The sequence below is a fragment of the Nycticebus coucang genome, chromosome 8 (genome assembly GCF_027406575.1).
Source record: "Nycticebus coucang isolate mNycCou1 chromosome 8, mNycCou1.pri, whole genome shotgun sequence".
In the NCBI taxonomy this organism is placed as follows: domain Eukaryota; kingdom Metazoa; phylum Chordata; class Mammalia; order Primates; family Lorisidae; genus Nycticebus; species Nycticebus coucang.
Genome location: NC_069787.1, coordinates 47,248,983 through 47,271,346, shown reverse-complemented (window position 1 = coordinate 47,271,346; position 22,364 = coordinate 47,248,983). Strand labels below are relative to the sequence as shown.

At 43.4% G+C, this 22,364-nt stretch overlaps 1 long non-coding RNA gene across 1 annotated transcript in view; it reads right to left on the bottom strand.

Annotated features, from left to right (window-relative positions):
- Nucleotides 1-3,674: 3,674 nt before the first annotated feature.
- The window catches only part of LOC128591773 (uncharacterized), a 47,216-nt gene continuing 28,526 nt past the window's right edge, over nt 3,675-22,364 (bottom strand). The window contains exons 7-9 of the long non-coding RNA XR_008381655.1: nt 21,008-21,636; nt 19,628-20,115; nt 3,675-4,814 (exon numbers count right to left, since the gene is read on the bottom strand). This is a non-coding gene — a long non-coding RNA (uncharacterized LOC128591773). The remainder of the gene's footprint in view (nt 4,815-19,627; nt 20,116-21,007; nt 21,637-22,364) is intronic.

Sequence of the window (22,364 nt, the reverse complement as noted above, 5' to 3'; positions counted from 1 at the left end):
AGTGATTCTCCTGAAATCCCTTTGAGAGAGAGAGAGGGAAGGAGGGAGGGAGGGAACCTTCTAGGTAAGGATGAACAATGTGAGGAGGGCATAGATGTGAGAATGTGTAACAGCAATCAGAAAAACTGCAAGGGTAATCATCTATGGTTTCATAGTCCTGTGAAATGGACCACATGGTCAGGTGGAGCCATGTGTGAACAAACATAAAATCATAAGCCCCCAGCAGACTGAATGGACCCCTTTGACCCCCCAAAACTTAAAGCTGAGTTGCCCACTGTGAGATAACTTGGGGGAGGGGGCACAGACATGTCTCCTGGTCACACTCTCTCTCTTTAGGAATTACTCTTTGTAACATTTAAATACTTCGGGTACTAAATCATTAACAGGCCTCAGGCCATGCCAGACAAAGCTTAACCAACAGATAGATCCCTTGAGTTTTGTTAAATATCCTGGAGTTTGTCTTTGATTAACAGACTTCCTTATGTTAAAATATCCTAAACCTTTGGATAAAGTTACATTTCTTTACCAATAAAAAAATCAAAGAATTGTTTACCCACCTACACCCTGTAAGCACCCCCCCCCCGGCCCCTCCTCCACTGACTTTTTCTAGCCAAACCAATGTTCCCCATTCACACACTGATTTAGGGTCTTGTGTGTAATTGTTTTCTTCCTGAATGTATATAACCAAACTGTGATCTGGCCACCGTGAATACATTTACTCAAGAGCTCTTGAGGGCATGTGCTCCAGGCTGGTCACACATCTTCAGCTCAGAATAAACCTCGTTGTTTTTTTTTTTTTTTTTAATATTAAATCATAGCTGCGTACATTAATGCAATCATGGGGCATCATTGGTTTTATAAACAGTTTCACAAATTTTCATCACACTGGTTAATACAGCCTTCCTGGCATTTTCTTATTGTGTTAAGACAATTATATTTTACATTTATTAAGAAGAAAAAGTATCCAATGTACTCAGCCCTACTATGAAACTAATTTTTGGCATTCATATGAAAGCTATAACCCAGTTATAACCTAAAGAACATGGGGAATGGGGAGAGGGAGGGGAGAGGATAGGCGGAGGGAGGGTGATAGGTGGGATTACACCTGCATTGCATCTTACAGAATAAACGTCTTTAAATTATTTCACAGAGTTGTTTTTTTTTCTTTTTTTTAACCATTAACATATAACAGGATAGCCCAAATCATCTAGGTATCATTATGCTTTCCAGAAAAAACTGCATGCCCCTAAGAATATGAAAAAATGCACTGCTCTACCTTAGACGGGAACATCAATCTAAGGAATGCTAGAGAAATGCTAAAACTCATGAATGAGGCGGATCATCTGGGGTGGGCTCTAGACTTGTCAAACAAGTACCAGGTAGGGTGTAACCTGAGTGCAGGCATATAGGCCATCTGTCCACACTCCCTTTGGGCTTTTGGAATACCAACAGTAGCACATTCTGATAACCTCTGACTGTTAACCCAGTCAGTAGGCTGAGCTGGAACCTCCAGTAACTTACCAGAGTAATGGGATAGTTTAGTTTCCCAAGAGGGCAAATTTATTTCAACTCTTAAATATATAGGCATGTGTATAAGAGCCAAGCAATAAGCTTTTGAATTAAAGACTCTTCTCATTTGCTATCTTATATAATATGGTGTTCTATGCAATTGAAATATTCTAGAGAATGTTTCATTGTTAGCCTTAAATTTCATTATAAAATGTATAATGAGTAGTTAATACAGAATTGAGATTTCCAGTTGAAACCATACATTTTTAGGTGGTACAGGAATATTTAACTTAGAATTCACCACAATGATACATTTCACTCACTGGATATGCATAAGAATATTTTTAATTCAATTTTTTTGGTAGACAGAGTCTCATTATGTCACCCTTGGTAGAGGTCATGGAGTCACAGCTCACAGCAACCTCAAACTCTTGGGCTTAAGCGATTCTCTTGCCTCAGCCTCCCAAGCAGCTAGGACTACTGGCCTCAATGAGGGTGCATCCTTTACCAGGGGCCCAGCTGATGTAGCTCCTTTCTGGAGAAGGTTCAGGAAACAGTCACCTGCTGGGGAGAGGGTGGGAGACCACTGGGGACAGCATGAAAGGTACGAGACACTGCAGGGACCAGGAGCAGGTGGAGTCGGGTGAGAACAATGGTGGAGCCCAGCTGATGTGGCTCCTTTCTGGAGAAGGTTCAGGAACCAGTCACTTGCTGGGGTCTGAGAGTGGGAGACCACTAGGGACAGCATGGAAGGGAAGAGACACTGCAGGGACCAGGAGCAGGTGGAGTCAGGTGAGAACAATGGTGGAGCCCAGCTGATGTGGCTCCTTTCTGGAGAAGGTTCAGGAACCAGTCACCTGCTGGGGTCTGAGAGGGGGAGACCACTAGGGACAGCATGGAAGGGAAGAGACACTGCAGGGACTAGAAGCAGCTGGGGGCAGGGGAGAACCATGCTGGCTGTCTCAGGGGTTTCCTGCAAGTGCCCTGAGCTCCTGTGTCAGAAGACAGCAGCGCAGACAAGCCTCGGGAGCCGGGGTGTTTACAGGATGGGATTCTGGGGTGAGTGGGCCTGGGTGCGGGAGAGGGCAGAAGGGAGGGGGATGTGCTGGGCCGAGGGGGCACTCCTAATGACCTTGGAGGAAACGGTCTCTTCCTTGTGTCTCTTCTGCCATCACTTCACTGCCCAGAAGCATCTGGGAGAAGGTGGCTGACCTCAGCCTGCTTCCCCATCCTGCTTTGTCCCCATCCTTTCTCTCAGAGGTCCCCGTCTAGGGCCTGCATGGTACAATAGGGAAAACTGAAGCCCAGAGAGGGAGTGGGACTTGCTCATAGCCACAAAGCCCAGAGAGGGAGTGGGACTTGCTCATAGCCACAAAGAAACAGGACTCCACTGACTGTCCCCTCCACTCCACAAGGCCACCCTTCCAGCCCTGGGATGGGTGTCGGTGTCTCTCCTGTCCCCTAACAGAAAGATAAAATCCCCCAGAGGCCAGGCGCCTGTTCCATGAGCTGCCTGCACCAGGCCCTGCACTCGTTTACCCCTGCCATTCCCTGTGAGGAAGACTTGCCCTTGCTTTACAGTGAGGACCAGATCGCTTAGGGTACCTTTGGCTGCAAGTAACAGCATGCCCTTCCAGAAGTGGCTTTGATGGCAGAAGTTAACTTTTTCCTACAAAATAAAGGTGTGGATACACTGGAGGAGTCCAAACCTTGTGTACACATTTGAATGGATGTTATCTATGTAATGCTTTTTGAAGCTGAATTGAGTCATGGTAGCAATGTGTAGTGTGATGTTCGCTAAAACATGACATCAAATGCATCACCATGGGACAGGCAGGAGAGTCAAAGAAAATGGCAGCAGCACAGTTGTTCAAGGAGCACAAGACCATTCAGAAGTGATAACTGCAATTCAAGAACACTGTGGAGGTACAACGGTAATGGAGGTGTGAGTATGGGGAACTTAAGGCGTGTGGTGTCTTGCGGAAAGCCAGCTACACTGGTGGGACATGGAAGAAACTGAAACGGCACGAGCAGTGATACAATCGAACACTTCGCGTGGTGTTGTTCCGGCTGCAGTTTGCTGTAATCAGAAGTGTCTGGACGCTGCTGGTGGCCACTCTGAGCACTTCTTACGATTGCAAAAGTCAAATGTAATTTGCATTTATCTTTTATTGGTATACTCTGAGTATTAAAATTTCAATGTACTTTTTTCTTTCTTAAAACATGTATGTATGTATTTTTGCACCCTCTATAGTTTAAGAGGCTCAGCCACCTTTGTGGTCTCAGGCTGTTTTCACCCTTCTACTCCTCTACTGTCACCCTGTCGACCTCTGGTTTCTCTTGCCTGTTGGTCACAAGACAGCTGCCTAAGTTCCAGAATCACACTCTTGGAGCACATCATCCAGAAAGTGTGAAATCACTCTCAGGTTTCTCTTTATTAGAAGACATCTTATGTTTTCAACCTCTGTGATGAGAGGCAGGAAGGTTGTAATGAGGAACCAAGAGAGCCAGACAGTGAGCTCTGCTCGCCTCAGCCAGCCGTTTCTTCTTTCTCTTCTTTCTCTCACAGAGATTCTCCTTCCATGGTTTCCCAAACAGCTGGGACTACAGGTGTGTTCTACTGCACTTGGTTAATTTTTATATTTTTTGGTAGAGATGGGGACTCGCCCTTGTTCAGGCTGGACTTGAACTCCTGACCTTAAGTGATCTTCCTGTTTCAGCCTCCCAAAATGCTAGGCTTACAGGCATGAGCCACCACACACAGCCAGGAACCTGTACTTTTAGACTCCTCCTGGGTTGCTGTGGGTCTCAAAGACTTCACTCTGAGAAGGCACAGTGTAGGTCACTGTGTACATCCTCACACGATCCCAGGGCAATGGTGTGGCCAGTTCTGTGTCCTTCCTTGATGAGGTAATAGGACAGGGAGCCAGGATGCAGGCAACACGGGGAAAGGGCATTGTGGTTGCAGGCTGTCTATCAAAAGGCAAGCAGGACCAAGAGGGCTGTGCAGCAACATGGCCCGACCACACCTGGGTGTCCATGACAGTCTCACCTTGTTTAAGTGGCAGGAATGGCCCTGCCACAATTTGCAGGCCTCATGGGACAGTCATTTCTTTCTAACCCAGCTCTGTTGTAGGACTCCCAGGTCTGTCCTTGGTTTAGCCTTTCCTCCTTTGCTCACTCGCTCACCAACAAACACGGCCTGAGCCCTTCTTCTGTGCCTGTCCTAGTAAGTGTTGGTGCCTTCCATGTGCCAGGCTGTGTGCTAACAAAAGCATCAGGGCTGGGTCACTCCTCTGAACCATCTGTATGAAGGGAAAAATAACCACATTTAGAGAGTAATGGCAGGGATTCAATGAGATAGTGCATGTCAAGGGCCTGGGCCTGGCCGCTGAGTGTCAGCACTGGTCACTGGTCCCTGCAACCTGTGCTTCCCATGTTCTGTCTCACCCATCACCACACACACACACACACATGCACACACACTATATCACAGGAGCAATGAATTTTCCTCAGTTCCTCCAGGGCTCTGCTCTCTCTCTCATCTTTGCAAGGCTGTTCCCTGTGTCAGGAACACTTCCATCCCCCATCTCCCATACATAGCACCTACGGGATTCATCCACTGTCACTTCTTCAGGGGAGTCTGCCCTGACACCATCCGTTCACCAGTGAGGACCCCTGCCATGCATTCCTTTTTAAATACTTAGGTGTGGGGATGCCTTGAATATTATAGGATGTGTAGCAGCATTCCTGGCCAAGAGTTCCCCCAAAGTGATGGATCCAAAAATGCCTCCAGACACAACAGATGCCCTCTGCTCCTCCCCTTAAGGGTCCTGCACCTGTGTTCCCTAAGAGACTCCAGGCACTGTCTGGGAAGGAATGGGGACTGCCTCATCCTGACAGCCCCCAGCACTGCATCATGTCCAGGCAGAGAAACACTCAAGAATTAGCTTGGGATGGAGAGATGGGCAAAGGAATAAATGAAGTGACTGCACAAGTCACACTGCTAGCAGCGGGGCTGGCTGGACCCTGGGCTCAGATCTCTGCCTGCAAAGCCTGCGCTCTTCCTGTCACAGCGCACAGGGATTTCGATGCTGTAGCCCAGCAGTTCTCAACCTGTGGGTCACGATCCACAGGAAGTGTATTAAATGGCGTGGCATTAAGAAGGTTGAGAACCACTGCTGTAGCCGATGACACCCCCCAGTCCTCAGTGATGATACCTACTCAAGGTCACTGAGACCCCACTGGAGGCCGGGCCCTGGCTGAGCACTTTTCATGGCTTAGCTGGCTAAATCCTAAGCACAACTCTGCAGGATAGGTGCTGTAACAGTCTCCATCCCAGGGGAAACTGAGTCACAGTAAGGCTAAGTGATCTTACCAAGTCTTGCAGCCAGGAAGAGGCAGTGCTGGGGGCTCCCTCTGCAGGCAGTCACACAGAGTCTGGCCTAGTGAGGTCGGCACCAGCATCTACCTATTTCACGGCCCTGGCAAAGGCTCCAGAGTGTGCTTATCAAAACTGCAGGTGTTAAATGGAAATTCAAACCCCAGCACAGGAGACAGTAAGAATGCTTGCCTGCCTGACCCCCTACTAGATGACAAGAACATGAAATATCCCCCTAAGAATTCCTACTACTTATATGGCACAAAAACCTTAAGTCAAAACTAAACTTAACACAGGCCAGGTTTGATACTATGTCCAGCAGATAGAAAAAGCAAATAGAAATTTGTTTTGGAAGAACTAGACTTCAATCTAGACCTTGAAGAATTAGAAAAAATAAAGTTCCAAGTAAAATGGACATCTCAGAGTTAAAAATCACAAAATATATCTGAAACAAAGCACCCAGTTTCAGCCAATGTTTACATCTTTCATAACAAAATAAAAAACATTTCATAAGGCACTGTAGTAGTTGATAATACTCTGGAAGAAAGAACCCAAACCCTCAGTGGGCCATTAATGGAAAATCATGATGCCACCAAAATCAAAAATAAAGACAAACAAACAAAAAACTACAAAATTCTTAGAGATGGCAAAGCACTAACTTAGACATGGATAGATCGAAAAACAATATCAATGTAGGAATGAGCCCGGGCCCAAGATGAAGACGACCCTGGGGGTCCCAGAGGCACACAAGCTGAGACAACCATATTATGTGTTGCCATCCCTCAGTTCTCTTGTCTTTTCTTTTCTTTCTTTCTTTCTTTTTGAGACAGAGCCTCAAGCTATTGCCCTGGGTACAGTACTGTGGCATCACAGCTCACAGCAATCTCTAACTCCTGGTCTCAAGCGATTCTTCTGCCTCTGCCTCCCAAGTAGCTGGGACTACAGGCACCCGCCACAATGCCTGGCTGTTTTTTGGTTGCAGCCATCATTGTTTGGCAGGCCAGGCTGGATTCGAATCTGCCGGCTTAGGTGCCTGTGGCTTGTTTCACAGGCACTGAGCTCCTCAGTTCTCTTTTCTTCATCCTTTCCCCAAGCAGCATCAAATTATACCTTCCCCAAAGCTCATTCCTATTTCACAAACCTTCAAGCGTTCCCCTGAGCCTCCAGGCCAAGTCTAAAGACTTTCCTCCCTACAAGCTGGTTGTCCTCAACCACCATGAGATTAATTCCTCAATTTACTATACAGAGTCCTTTGGCAGCCAAAATGTCCCTCAGTTTTGCTGTGACAGATCATATTCTCCAAAGATGCAAAAGGGGGCATAGGTCTTTTTGTCTTTGTCTTTGACTTTGGGTAGTTTGAGCATAATGTGCTATGAAGAAGAATTCTGGATTTTTATTGTGTGGGGATTTCCCACCTTCCTGTTTCTGGATGTCTCAGTCTCTTGCTACTCTTTGCAAGTTTTCAGCTATTAGTTTGTAGAATACGTTTTTAACACTTTTTTATTTCCTCTTCACCTAGTGGGACATCAAAGTTTTGATATTTGGTTGCCTTAAGGTATCTCATATATAATGTTGGCTTCGTTCATTTTTTTATTTTTTTCTTTAGTTTTGTCTGACTGAGCTATTTCAAAAGATCTGTCTTCAAACTTCTGAAATTCTTTCTTCTTGATCTAATCTGCTATCAAAGGTTTCAAATGCATTTTTTATTTCTTTTGATGAATTCTTCAGCTCTAGAATGTCTATTTGGTTCTTTTTTCTGTCTATATCTTTGTTAAATTTCTCACACATATCCCAAATTGTTTTTCTGACTTCTTTCAATTGTTTTTCTGTATTCTCTTGTATTTCACTGAATTTCTGCAGTATCATTATCTGAATTCTTTTTCTAGATTTCACAAATTCTTTTTTTTTTTAGAGACAGAGTCTCACTTTTGTTGCCCTCAGAAGAGTGCCATAGTGTCACAGCTCACAGCACCTCCAGCTCTTGGGCTTAGGTGATTCTCTTGCCTCAGCCTCCCAAGCAGGTTGGACTACAGGCGCCTGCCACAATGCCCGGCTATATTTTTTGTTGCAGTTTGGCCAGGGTCAGGATTAAACCCACCACCCTCGGTATATGGAACTGGTGCCCTACTCACTGAGCCATAGGCACCATCCCACACAAATTCTTTTTTTGATTGAAGTATTGTTGCTGAGTAATTACTGTGTTCCTTTGGAGGTATCATGTTTTCTATGATTTTCATGTTTGTCTTTATGAGATATGTGCACATCTGGTGTAACAGTCATGTCTTTTAATTTTTTAAATTGGCTTTCCTAGGGGAGGAGTTAATCCTGAACAAAATATCTATGGTGTTGGTTACTATATTTTGCCTTGTATAATGTGCTCCTATGTAGAGTGTGAACCCATGTATTAGGCCTGAACTTTCAGGAAAATACCCCTTCAGAAAGTGGCCAGCTCTTGGCTGGGAAAGACATTATCTGGGAAGGGCTGGTACTTCTCTGGTAAACATGCAGATTACACTGTCCTCCCATGGTGTCTGCTCTGTGAAGGCTGGTGCTTCCCTATCTCCCTGGATCCCTATGTCAAGGGCTGTGGACAAGATGGCCATGTATATGGTTCGTGGGACAGGGCTCCAGGTCCCTTCCACACAGCCGGGCCTTGGCCCTTGCTCTGCATGGCTGCAGCCCACCTCACCAGTTCCCTATTTGCAGTGTTCTGTAGAGGCTGCTTCAGCATACTTTCCCCAGATCCTGTATCTTCCAGACTGGAATCCCATGAACCCAGTAGGCCCATATGGAAAGGCATAGCAGTCCTGGAAGGCCCATTGTGCTCCCCAACTCCTGAGCCATACTACCCATGCATAATGCACATCCTTATATTTCCCTCAATTTTAGGCATTATTAGGCAAATTTATGCTTATTATACATGGCAAAGTACTACAGCTTTGATTCTTGGTACATGTAATAATAAAGTCTCCACATGACATTTTCAGTGGGCAGTATGCCTATCCTTGGGACCCAGGGCATCAATGTTAGCAAGTCTGGTCAGGCTGATTCTTGGGCTTCCTGGTAGTTGGTTCAAGAGCTAATAGTGATAGACTGGGCAGGTGGCTGAGTTCTCAGGGCCCTGAGGAGTGAGTGATGGCAATAGCAGAGAGAGGAAAACCCTCTGGCTACCAAGAAGTCTATAATGCTATTGTCAGTGGCCACAATGAGCTGTCAGTCCTGGAGATGGCATGTGTGGGTGGTTGTTAGCTGTAGCGATAATGACAGGCTGGGTAGACAATGCTCAGTTGCCATGAGTAGTGGCCTGGGCTAGGTGGTCTCTAGACACCCAAATAGTGTGTTCAGGGCCTGGGGGTACAGAGCTGGGCCTAGAAGACCCATCCTAGGCACCCAAGTAGTACATGTAGGTGCTGACTGTGTCAGGCATGGGTGAGATGGTTCCAGGTCCTCAGAAGAAGGCCTAGCTGTGGGCAGTGTGGTTGGGCTGAAGCTGTGCTCCTTACAAGCCTGAGGTTGTTTTGATGGAAGCAGCTGCACAGGGTTGGATGGGAGTCTATCCTCTTTTTGTGCTTTAGTCCCAGCAATGAGAGTTCACTGCACTAGATGCACGTGGTGCCTTTGTTGCTGCCAGCAGCAAGGTCATTGCCAATGGCTCTCACTGCAGCCTTGGTGTCAACAACTGGCCTAGGTGGTAGATGTCATTGGGGCTCCAGGATAAGGAGACACAGGGGCTGTTGAGCCCTCAGGCAAGATGGTCTAGCAGGATCTGTGCTTGCAATATGGTGCCTTGATTTAGCTTCCTAGCATACTGGATGGAGGTATGAGACCCAGTATGAACTCCCCCAGGCAGCTCCCTATATTACCCCCATGGCCTGTGACTATCTGAGGGATCTTCCATGGCTAGGACTGCAGGAGTCTGCAGTGGAAATGTGAACCACTGGTGAGCTCCCACTTACCCTTTCCCTGTACTGGGGAGCCTTTCAACCACTCCACCTTTCCTCTTGAAAAAGCTGCCACACACCCCTCATATTGTTTGCTGTAGGGGTTTCCTGTCACTTCTCTGTGGAATTTCAATGTTCTCTTTTAGATGATCTATTCAAAGTGTGATTATCTACCCACCATTTTATCTTCTCTGTGGAGAAACCAAGTAACAGATGCCTCTATCCAGCCAGGTTGAAGCTCCTGTATGCTTCTGATGCCTGTGCTTCTTAATGTTCCCAGGCAATCTTTGCTGAGACTCATAAAACTAAAATTAAAACAACCACATGGTCCAGTAAGCCCACTACAAAGATAAGGAAAGAAGTATATCGAGGAGATATCTGCACCTGGTGTTAACTGCAGTATTATTCACAATAGCTGATATAGGGAGTCAACTAGGCTAAGCATCCACATATGTATACCATGGAATACTATGCAGCCTTAAAGAAAGATGGAGACTTTACCTCTTTCATGTTTACATGGATGGAGCTGGAACATATTCTTCTTAGTAAAGTATCCCAAGAATGGAAGAAAAAATACCCAATGTACACAGCCCTACTATGAAACTAATTTGGGACTCTCACATGAAAGCTATAACCCAGCTACAACTTAACAATAGGGGGAAGAGGGAAAGGGGGGGGTGGGTAGAGGGAGGGGAATTGGTGGGATCACACCTGTGGTGCATATTACAGGGGTATTTGCGAAACTTGGTAAATGTGGAATGTAAATGTTTTGGCACAGTAACTGAGATGGCGCCGGAAAGGCTATGTTAACCACTTTGATAAAAATGTGTCAAATGGTTTATGAAAACAAAAAAACAAAAAAAACAAAAAAAAAACGATTGGATAAAGACAATGTGGTATATATGTACACACACACACACACACCCCCCCCACAATGAAATTCTATTCAGACATAAAACTAGAATAAAATTCTGTCATTGATAGAAACATGGATGAGCCTCAAGGACATTCTATTTAGTGAAATAAGTCAGGTACTGAAAGATAAATACCAGTTGTTCTCACTCGTATATGGAAGCTAAAATAGTTGAGCTCATGGAAGTAGCAAACAGAATTGTGGTCATTACAGGCTGGGAAGGGAGGGTGAAAGGGGTATAGGAAGTACTTAAGCCACAGATACCAAAATACAGGTAAATATAAGAAATTTGTTCTAATGCTCTATACCACAATAGGGAGACTACAGTTAATAATAATTTATTGTATAATTTCTAATAGTTAGAAGATAAGACTTTAAATTTTAATACCAACACTAAGATAAATATTTGGGGTGACAGATTTGCTAAGTACTCTGATTTGATTATACAGTGTATATATGTGCTGAAATACCAGCCCATATCACATAAAAATGTATAATTTAATAAATAAAGTAGAAAAAAGTGAATAAATAGGCAAATAAGCACTCTAATAAACCTTTAATGAGAGCCCTAGAAAGGAAGGGGGGTGGGGGGAGAGAGAGAAAGCACCAGGAGAAAATAATGGCTAAGCTTTTCCCAAATCCATTAAAATATAGCAACCAAGTATCTGAAGTAACTCTAAAAACACAAAGAAAGCAACACATTGGCATATTACAGTTAAGCCACTGAAAAACAATGAAAAAAAGCTTAAAGAAGCCAAGAAAAAAAAAGACACATAACAACACATAAAAAATGGTTATGATAAAAGACATTTTCCTATCAGAAATAATGGAAAACAAAAGAAAATGAAGCACTATCTGAAAAGTTAAAAAGTATTTTTTCTATAAATTTCTGTATCTAGTGAAAATAAACTTAAGATAAACATGTATGAAAGCTGAAAGCATTAACAACAGACACAGAAATAGGTATATAAACATTTATAAGAATAGATGGCTCATGAAAGATAGCAACATGTATGGAAATGGAGGCCATTATCTTAAGAGGAACAACTTAGATACAGAAATAAAATACAGAATATTCTCACTTGTAAATAGGGTTCTCTCTCTGAAGTAGGAAATCAATAACATGGACACATGGAAGCAGAGAACAGAATGATGAACAGTAGGGCCTCAGGGGATGAGGTGGGTGGGAGCTGAGTGGGGAAGTGGCTGATGGGCAGTTGCTTGGTGACCACAATGTGCCTTGCTCCAGTGTTGGGTGCAGTGAAGGCCCTGACTTCATCATGATGCAGCATGTCACTACAGCAAAGTGATACGGGCAAGCCACACATGCAGCAACAATGTACACATCGAGGTGTGCATACAGGGGTTTCCATACACATTCCACTAATTTTCATACTACCATAAACATATATAAATAAAAGATAAGTTAAAATATAGGAACGAAGACCAAAACAATGAAAAAAACCAGTAACGAATATAGTAGATATTAAGTTTATAATAAGCACCTTATACATCAGTGTTCTAATTACACCATTAAAACTCTGATACTGCCACAGGGGAGCAACAAACACGATCTAATCATATGTTGTTTGCAATAAACACACGTCAAATATAATGATACACAGATTAAAAACAAAGGGACAGAGAAAGGAACACCATGGTAACACTGACCAAAAGAGAGGGAGTGGCTATACTAATTCCAGACAAAGCAGGTTTCAGAGCAAGGAAAATTATCAGGGATAAAGAAGGGCATCAATCACATGAGAAGAAGGTCAACTCACCAAGAACACACAATCATCTATAATGGTTATGTGTCTAGCAACAGAGCATCAATATTCACAAGAGAAAACTGATAGAACTGCAGTGAGGAAGAGATGACTCCATAATTACAGCTGGAGATTTCAACACCCTTCAGTCAGGAATGAATAGGCCTAGTGGGCTGAAAATAAGCTAGGACATAGTGGAACTCACCAGCACTGTCCATCAGCTGGATCTAATTGACATGTATGGACTATTTTATCTCGAGCAATGGGAAAAATACAATTCTTCTCCAGGTGAGGAGGAACATTCACAAAGACAGACCACATTCTGGGTTACTAAACGCACCTTAATGCAATTCTTAACAAAAGAAATAATATATTGTGGGCTCCAAAACTGCAATAGAATTAAACATCAATAATAGAAGAATAGTGAGAAAATTATCAAATACTTAAGAGGTTAAACAACCTACTTCTGAATGATATGTGAGTTAAGAAGGAATTACAAGAAATGTAAAAACATTTTGTATTAAAAGAGAATGGGAAACCAACTTACCAAATTTTGTGGTATGCAGTGAAATCAGTGTCTTCAGGGAAATTTAGGGCATTAAATGCAAATATTAGAAAAGAAGACAGGTCTAGAAATCAATCATCTAAGCTTCAGACGCAAGGCACTGTGGTCACTTTAGGAAATTAGAAACCAAAGAGCAAATTAAATTCAAAGTAAGCAGAGGAAAAGAAATGGTAAATTTAGAGCACAAATATGAAAATACAAACAGAATATCAATAGAGAAAATCAATGAAACCAAAATCTGGTTCTTTCAAAAGAGGTCAACAAATTGATAAATCTTTCACCAGAAATAAAAGAAGCATTATCAGTACTAATGCCATGAACATCAAAGAGACAATAATGGAACTATGAACAGCTGTAAGCCCATCACTTTGATAACTTAGGGGAAAATGACTAACTCCTAGAAAGACACAAACTGCCAGAACTCACACAAGGAGACAGAGAGAAGCACAACGGACCAATATCTATTAAAGCAGCGGAATTAACAATTCATGGTGTCCCATGAAAATAAACCACCAGGCTCATAGGGTTCCTCTGGTGAATTCTACCAGTTAAGGAAGAAATTACGCCAAATTCTTTAAAATATTCCAGAAGACAGAAACAGAGGGAAGACTTTCTTTCTGCTTTCTCATTGTATGAGGCAGAATCACTCTAAGACATTACAAGAAAGGAATATTACAGAACCTATCTCAAAAACATAGACGCAAAATCCTCAACAAAACATAGTAGATAGGGGCGGCTCTTGTGGCTCAATGGAGTAGGGCGCTGGCCCCATATGCCAGAGGTGGTGCGTTCAAACCCAGCCTTGGCCAAAAACTGAAAAAAAAAAAAATGTATATATATAGTAGATAGTAGTCCCTTCTTACCCATAGTTTTTCTTTCCTGGTTTGGAGAGAGGGAGAGAGGGGTTGATGTGGTGGGGGTGGGGAAAGAGAGAGAGAGAACAAATGAAGGCACAGCGGGCATCCACATGAGTTTTATTCCAATATACTGTTATAATTGCTCTATTTTCTTATTAGTGATTATTGTAACCTTATGCAGTCTGATTGTCTGACTTACATTTAACATTTAATATAGGTATGCATGTAAGGGGAAAACAATAGTATATATAAAGTTTGGTACTGTCTGTAGTTTCAGGCATGCACTAGGAGTCTAGGAATATATCCCCTACAGATAAAAGGGACCTATGCATTAAAAATTAAATCCTATAATGCATAAAAATGACTCCTAGACAATAAACAATTGAGATTCATTCATTCCAAGTGTGTAAGGCTTATTCAACATTTCCCAATCAATTAATACAATCCATCATATCAATAGGCTAAAGGGGAAAATTCACATGATATAGAAATAGGTACAGAAAAGCACTGACAGCAGCCAACATTTACAATAAAATGTTTCTATAAAACAAGCAATAGAGGGGTATTTCCTCAATCTCATAAAGAGAACAACTACAAAATATATGTACTGCTAATATCATACCTACTTAATAGTACAAAACCAAATGTCTTTCCCCTAAGATCAGGAAGAGGTAAGATGTTTATTCTTATAACTCCTATTCAGTATTTTACAAGAAATACTAACCAATGCAATGATATACAATGGAGGGCGAAAAAAAAATTATATGTATACAAATTGGAGTGGGAAAAAATAAAACTGTCTTTATTTGCAAATTACATGATTGTTTATAAAGAAAATAAATAATTAACAAAAAAACTCCTGTATGTAAAAACCAATTAAGGACCTGAGAAGGGCTGGTAATGCTTATAGCCCAGTGACACCGGTTCACTCAAAGACTGAGGCCTAATTATAGATTAGGATTAGGATTAGGATTAGGCCTAATTATAGATTAGATTAAGATTATAGATGGTTATATTCGCCCCACACCTTTCTACCACATACTAAAGGCCTATATACTACAATTTCTTTACCTGGTCTGCTGACCATGTCTGCTTTTCAACAACAAAAATCCACAAAGCATTCTAATAGGTAAAATGCTAAACAAAGCGAAAGAAAAAAACAGGGTCTGAAAATACAGAGCAAGGACCAGAACCAGACCTAGACATGGTAGTAATGTTGTAATTATTAGACCAGAAACTTAAGTTAACAATGGTTAGTTTGCTAAGGGGTCTAATGGAAAAAATAGACAACAAGAAAACACAGATAAGCAGAAAAATTGAAATTCTAAGAAATAATAAAATAAAATGCTAGAAATTTAAAGCTGTTATAGAAATAAAGAATACCTTTGATGAGTTCATTGTTCGATTGGACCAGCTAAGGAAGAATCAGTGACCTTGAGGATATGTCAATGTAAACTCTCTGAGGTGAAAAGCAGAGAGAAATCATACTAGATAAAAAAGCAACAGGATTTGCCAGAATTATAACTGTGACATAACTACAAAAGGTTTTTTGTATATAATGGGAATTCCAGGAGAAGAATAGAGAAATGAACCATAGGATATATGAAGCAATAGTGACTTGAATTTTCCAAAATAATGTCAGACTCAAAACCAAGATCAAGGAAGCACAGATAAGACCAAACAGAATAAATGAGAAAATGCTTATAATATTCCAACTGTAGAATATCAATAATAAATAAAAATTATTAAATAAGTTTTAGAAAATAAACACTGTATCTATGGAAGAATAAGAAAATAACTGCCTCAGAAAATTCCCTTTTGTGCTTGCAATCTTCCTCTGCAGACTCTCTGACTCGCTGGTATAGATTGGCTGATTCCTGGACCTGCTACATACCTATCACTGGGGATTCTTCTAGATTTGGTCTGCTTTCCTTGGATACTGTGTATTCTCTTTTTTGGATTCATGTTCTGTTTGGCATGTATATTTGAAGAAATTTTCCCTGAGATGGCCTATTGATTGGTTTCTGAGTCTGTGTCTCAGAAAATGTTTATTTTGTTTTCACACTTGATTGATAGTTTGGCTGGGTATGAGATTCCAAGTTAAAATCAATTTCCTCAGAACATGGAAGGGTTTGCTCCATTTTCTCTCTATCATCTAGTGCTGCTAATGCTAGTTTGAGTCTTCTTTCTTTAAGGAAGTCAATCTCTTAGGAGGTAACTTTGTTACTGACCGGGGTATTTCAGAATCTGCGGTGGAATATAATAATGACCCATCTACTACGTTCTGCTCCAATCACTTCACCAAAAAGAGAAAGTTGGAAGTCCTTACACAACTAGTTTCAAGCCCTATAAAGTAAAAGTAATCAAATCAAGTGTTTATGGCATTAAAAAAGACACACAAATAAAAGAGAGGCTAGAAGTGGACTCACATGTAGATGGACAATTAATTTTTACAAAGATGCAAGGCAACTCAATACAGGAAAGGATAGTGCTTCAAGAAATGTTGCTGGGACACCTGGAGATCTATATGCAACATAATATACCTCCACCCATATCTCATAGTAGCTACAAAATTTAATTAGACTGAGTCATAGACTTAAATGTCATAACTAAATAGAGAAAACTTCTAGAAAAAAGATTCTTAATATTCTTCAGCTTGGAAAAGATTTCTTTAATATGAAACTAAAAACATGAATTCTAAACAACAAAATCTACAAACTGAATTCATCACAGTAAAAATGTATTCTTCCAGAGATGCTGTTAAGAAAACAAAAAGGCTAATCATAATCTAGGAGGAAATATTTGAAAACTATATATATGACAAAGGACTTACATGTAGAACATATAAGAAACTTTTGACTCAATGAAAACCAGATAACGCAATTCAAAATAGGCAAAACTTTAGAACAGACATTTCACCCAAGAAGATGTATTAATACAAATGCTGAATAAGCACAGAGAAAGAAGTTCAAGATTATTAGTTGCTAGGGAAATGCAAATTACAAACATAGTAATTTACATACAACATCAAAAGAATAAGCAACAAGAGAAAAACTGGAGAGATAAATGGGACACCATCAAAATTAAAAACTTTCATCCTTTGAAGGATTTCAGTTAAGAAAGTGAAGAGACAACCCACAGAATAGGACACGTTTTTGCTAACCATATATCTATTAGATGCTTATATCCAGACTACATATTGAACTTCTATAACTCAATAATAAATGAGCCATCAGAGCAATGCAAATCAGAGCCATTAGATATCACTAACACCCATTAGGTTGGCTGGAATAAAAATTACGGACACTCACAGGTGCTAGGGAGGATGTAGAAAAATTGGAAACTTTACATACTGCTACTAGGAATGTAAAATGGTGCAGCTGCTTTGGAAAACAGTCTGGCTGTTCCTCAAACATTTAAATATTTAAACCATATGATCCAGCAATTCCACTTCTACACAAGAGAATTGAGAAACACTATGAATTTTGAAAGCATTATGCTAAATGGAAGAGGCCAGTCACAAAGGTCCACACATTATGATTCATTTTCTATGAAATGTTCATCCAGAATAAGCAAACACATTGCCTATTCTGGGGGGAGGTAGTGCGGTTGGAGGGTGAACATTTCTTAAGGGGTAATGAAAATGGGTCTCAAGTTCTCTCTGGCTACGGTTGTGCATGTCTGTGAATATTCTAAACATCACTGAGCCAGACACTTTAAAAGGGTGGGTTGTTGGCACATTGACTACATCTCAAGAAATCAGTTAAATGGAAAAACACAGCAATGAGATAGGACTGCACACCAACTAGAGTGGCTTAAATTAAGGATGTTGACCATTCTTCTTCCAGGGCACCTGTAATGGCTCACCCTGCAGTAGAATGACAGGTGGGTGGGTAACTGGCTTCTCAAAGCTCAGCATCAAGACTTCCCTATAAACACCAGTGCCCAGGAAAGTCTTTCTGGCTCTCCCCTGAGTGTCCCTCTGCAACTTCCCTCCAAGAACCACACATCATTGAGTTCTTGCTGAATGAATAACTGTGTGAACCAGTGCAAGGGAAACAATTGAGACACGACTCTCAGTCCCCAAGACTGAACTGGTCCCTAGGACAGAGGTTGCAAAATGGGGGAGCTGGCTATCCCAGCCCAAGATGGGCAGTGCTTCACAACAGTAAGTGCCAGGTGCCAACACTTTAAGGGCAGGAAATTTTATACAAAGAATATAGATTTGGGGCTCCTCTTGGACAGGCCCTGCCTCGCTGCAATTGTCCCCAGATGAGTGGTGGCCACCCGTTCATGCCTTCCTTTCACAGATTTTCAGCATACAGCTGAACAGCATACAGTCAGGAACCCCTGACGCTGGGATCTCCAGAGCAACTCCAGCACTCATTCAGTCAACCATTCCTTTATGCTGTGGGGGTTGAGACCAAGGTGCAGAACCTGTCCAATGTCTCTTCTGCCAGCTTCAGGGTCTGACACACTAACTTCATATGTGATGAAGTTGGGCAGCCCAAAGGAGTCTCCTCTCAAAGGCCTGCATGACATGGGACCTGCATTTCACCTGGGAGAGAGACCAGGGCTTTGGGTAGGATGCTATGCAGACAGTGGAGGGAGTAGGCCATGTAGACAGTTGGGGAGAGAAGACCATAGACCAGTGGTTCTCAACCTGTGGGTCGCAACCCCTTTCTCACGATGGAAATGCATTACATCATTAGGAAGGTTGAGAACCACTGATATAGACAGTGGGGGGAGCAGGCTATGTAGACAGTGGGGGGACCATGAGTGGGGCTGAGCAACTCACAGGGGTGTACCACTCAGTGCACCCCATCTCTGGTAGCACCCTTATTTCAGCCCAAGACAATGGCTGTCTCTCCCAGGACCCAAAGGGTATGGGTGGTCACCACTTCTTGAGTCATACCTAGGCAGATGGTGACACCTGGGCACTGCTTACGGACAGCGTACAGTCAGGAAGGACTATAAAGAAAGGACAATTCTACTCCACTGAATTCTCCTTGCTTAATAAATGCTAAACTAACATGAAGTATCACCAAGTGCCAGCTCTCTGAGATGCAGCCCGGACCTCTGTTCCCAGGCCCACCTCCAGAAGTCCTCAGCGCAACTGGCCATCCTCCCTTATCCACAACACACGTACTCTCAGGCTCTCTCAAAGACCAGTGAGCCAGATCTGTGGCAAGAAAAGAGGAGGAGCAGGCAGAAAGACAACAGACTCCTTCATCCCATCGCCCTAGAACTCCTTCTAGGCTTATCAGGATCCAGGCCTTAGAGATCAACCTTGCCCAACCCAATGGGGGAGTGAGGTCTGGCGATAGGGGACTTGTCCTGAGCAGAGTGTCCCTCCCTCAATCCAGACACTGGACGTTCCCCACGCCCCCTGAACACACACACCATCTTCCCAGTGCCACCCTCACATGCTTAACTTGTAGCTGGGGAATTGCCTGATAGATCAGATAGGCAATGATGTTAAGTCGAAAGAGAAAAGGAAAGAGAATATCATTTAAAAAAATTCTAATTGTCATTTTTTTTTTTTTTAGTAAAAGATTCATATGGTCTAAAGAGAATCTGGAGTTGCTATTATTCTTAATTTTAAAGAGAGGTGGCCCAGGACATCCCCTTCATGTCCTCTCTTCCCTCCTGGCCCTTCCTGCTGCTCTGACTCATGCACATGAATGTTACTCACCTCCAAGTTCTCCAGAACCTCCAGGTCACTGAAGACCTTGACCTCAGAGCTGGTCTAGTGGTTGCACAAAAGGTCTAGCTGGCATAGAGACTGGAGCTGAAGGGCACCTCAGCCCTGACCTGTGCTCTGGAGAAGTGACTGCTGGGGAGGGAGGCTGTGCCCACCAGAGCTGCCTTCCTCGTGCTCATGTACTTCAGATGCTTGTCCATCAGCCCGTGCATGTTGACCAAGAGAGGTGCTTCCCTAATTCCCCAAGGCATTCCACCTTGTCCCCTCTCTCAGCCATGCACTGCTATTATTATTCTTATAGCTTGAGAATTCCGATACATCCAGGGACCCTGGCCCAGCCAGGACACCCTCTCTGTGACCAGCAGTCTTCCTCAGTGTCCTAGAATCATCTAATCACCAGATCCTCCTCTGAGTGGCACTCCTAGGGCAGGACAAAGCATGATGCCAGAGCCAGCTCTGCATCTCAGGACCAGCCTGGCCTAGAACGACGGAGAATAGATGGCAGATAGCACCACCTGACACTGGGCTGCAGGTTGAGAAAGGGTGGACTCAGGATGGCCTACAACCCCAAGTGCAGCAGGAGGCTCCAGGAAGTCATGATCTATAACTATTTGGGTTCCTGTTCTGGCCTCCATGACTGGTCTGGAGTTGGACAGGCACTGCCAAGCAGGGCCTTGGGGGCTCTATACACTGGAACCTGGATGCTTGGATGTTTCCCTTCCATGGCCACACCAGCAAGTCAGCCTTCTTGCTGCTCCTTGGTTTCCCTTGTCTAGAGGGACAACCTGCAGCCCTCCTGGGGTAGCATTAGAGACTAACTAGGGCAGTGGGACTGTGCCAGGTCCTGGGCTCAGGGCACACTGAGTGTGCACAGGATAACTCTCCTGCTGCTACCTCAGCTCCACCCCACTGGTGTCCCAGCTGTGCAGCAGTTATGCATTGGCCTGTGGTACAGCCAATCTTTGATTAATTATTAAAGATACTCCTGGCCTGTAGTAGATTGATAACCATACCTGTAAGAACAGTCACTGGTTCTTGAGGGAAACGCTGGGAGCAGGACAATCTCCTGGCCAGAAGCTGGTTTGCGGCCTGGAGACAAGCCCTCAAGCAATCGAGTGGTCTAACAAGATAAGATCGGTTGCTCGTTAGTAAGCAGGTATTGGGCCTTGAAAATTCGTGGTGCAGGTGTGAGAGTAAAGCTTGGGGAAAAGAGAGCATAGCAATCCTTAAGCACGTAGTCCTTGTACCAGGCCTTCCTACACCTGTTGTATAGTGTTTTAATAACTGCTGCAGAGGTAGCTGGAGCATTCCTGCAGCCACGAGGGAGGTTACTCGGTAGGTCGGCTCTCCTGAACTTCTGGGGGGCCTCACCTCTTGCAAGCTTGTACATTCATCAGTCCGTGTTCCGGCTGTTTCCTGCACAAGGTGTTGGCGTGATACAGCGGCACCGACACTGGCCACTTTTCACTTGCTGCGTGCAGGCAGGAGGCCCATCATCCCCATTTCAGGGGGGAGGAGGCTTAGACGGAACAGCTTCAACACTCACAGGCAGAATGGCAGAAACAGCAGAAGAGGACTCTGATCCAGGGATTTCCCCTCTGAACTCCTTTCTGCTCAGTGTAGATGGTTGCTGAGGCCATGACCCAGCTCAGGATGCCAGCCCCTCCTCGCGGCCATTTGGAGCTACAGAGGCCAGGGCCCTGGTGTTAATTAAACCTTGGGCTGGGCTCTTAACAACCCCTGCTCATCCAGACAGACGGCCGCTGTGAGCTGAATGTGCAGCAGACCCAACACGTCCACATGGCAGACTCTCTGCAAGTCCATTTTCACACTCAAAATACTTGTAAATCTACCCAGAGCAGTGTCAAAGCCTGGTTTGGTGGCAAAAACCTCACATCCTGGAAAGTCGGAGATGGCTAGCTTGAACTGCAGCCAGCAGCTGATGAAGAACTTTAGGTGGAAGGTCTCAATGACTTCTATCTGGGCCGGACAGCACTCACCTAGAGATGGGGAGGAAGTGAAGGTGTGGCCAGACATGCTGGCCACCATACCCAGGCACAGGAGACCCCGAATCACAGAAATAGGCCCCAGGAAGCCAAGAATGGCAGCTTCGTCCACATGCTTTCCATGCAGGGCCATAGGGCTGCCGAGAGCTCAAAGATGGAGCCACATTTGATAAAAGCCAAGGATAAACTATATGGGATGGGGGGCATTCAGAATCACAGAGAGTGTCATATTAGAATTTCACATTTGATCTACAGCATGCATCTGGGGACATGGTAGACAGGCCAGGCCCACTAATGCATATCTCCTTTCCCTGTCAGTAGGGGACAGATGCAACTGCCTTCTGCACAGTAGGAGGACACTGGTCCTGCACTAATACAATGAGTATCATTTCAGCAACACCAGAGTGCTGTCCACTTGCACTGAAGCAGGAAAGTAGGTACCATGATACATTAAGCCTGCTCCATTCATCAGAATGAGAATGGTGGGATTTAATTCTACCAGGTAAGTGGCTTAAAAAAACAAACAACAACAACAAAAACAGCCTATACAGGCAGTCTCTGCATTACAAACATCTGACTTACATACCATTCGTACTTATGAACAGAGGATAGTAGAGTAAGTCAGTGAGTTATAAACATTTGACTGACACATGACTTGCACTTATGAATGGAGGCTATTACCGATCATAGGTAAATGCATCACCTGGTTACAAGTTACATAC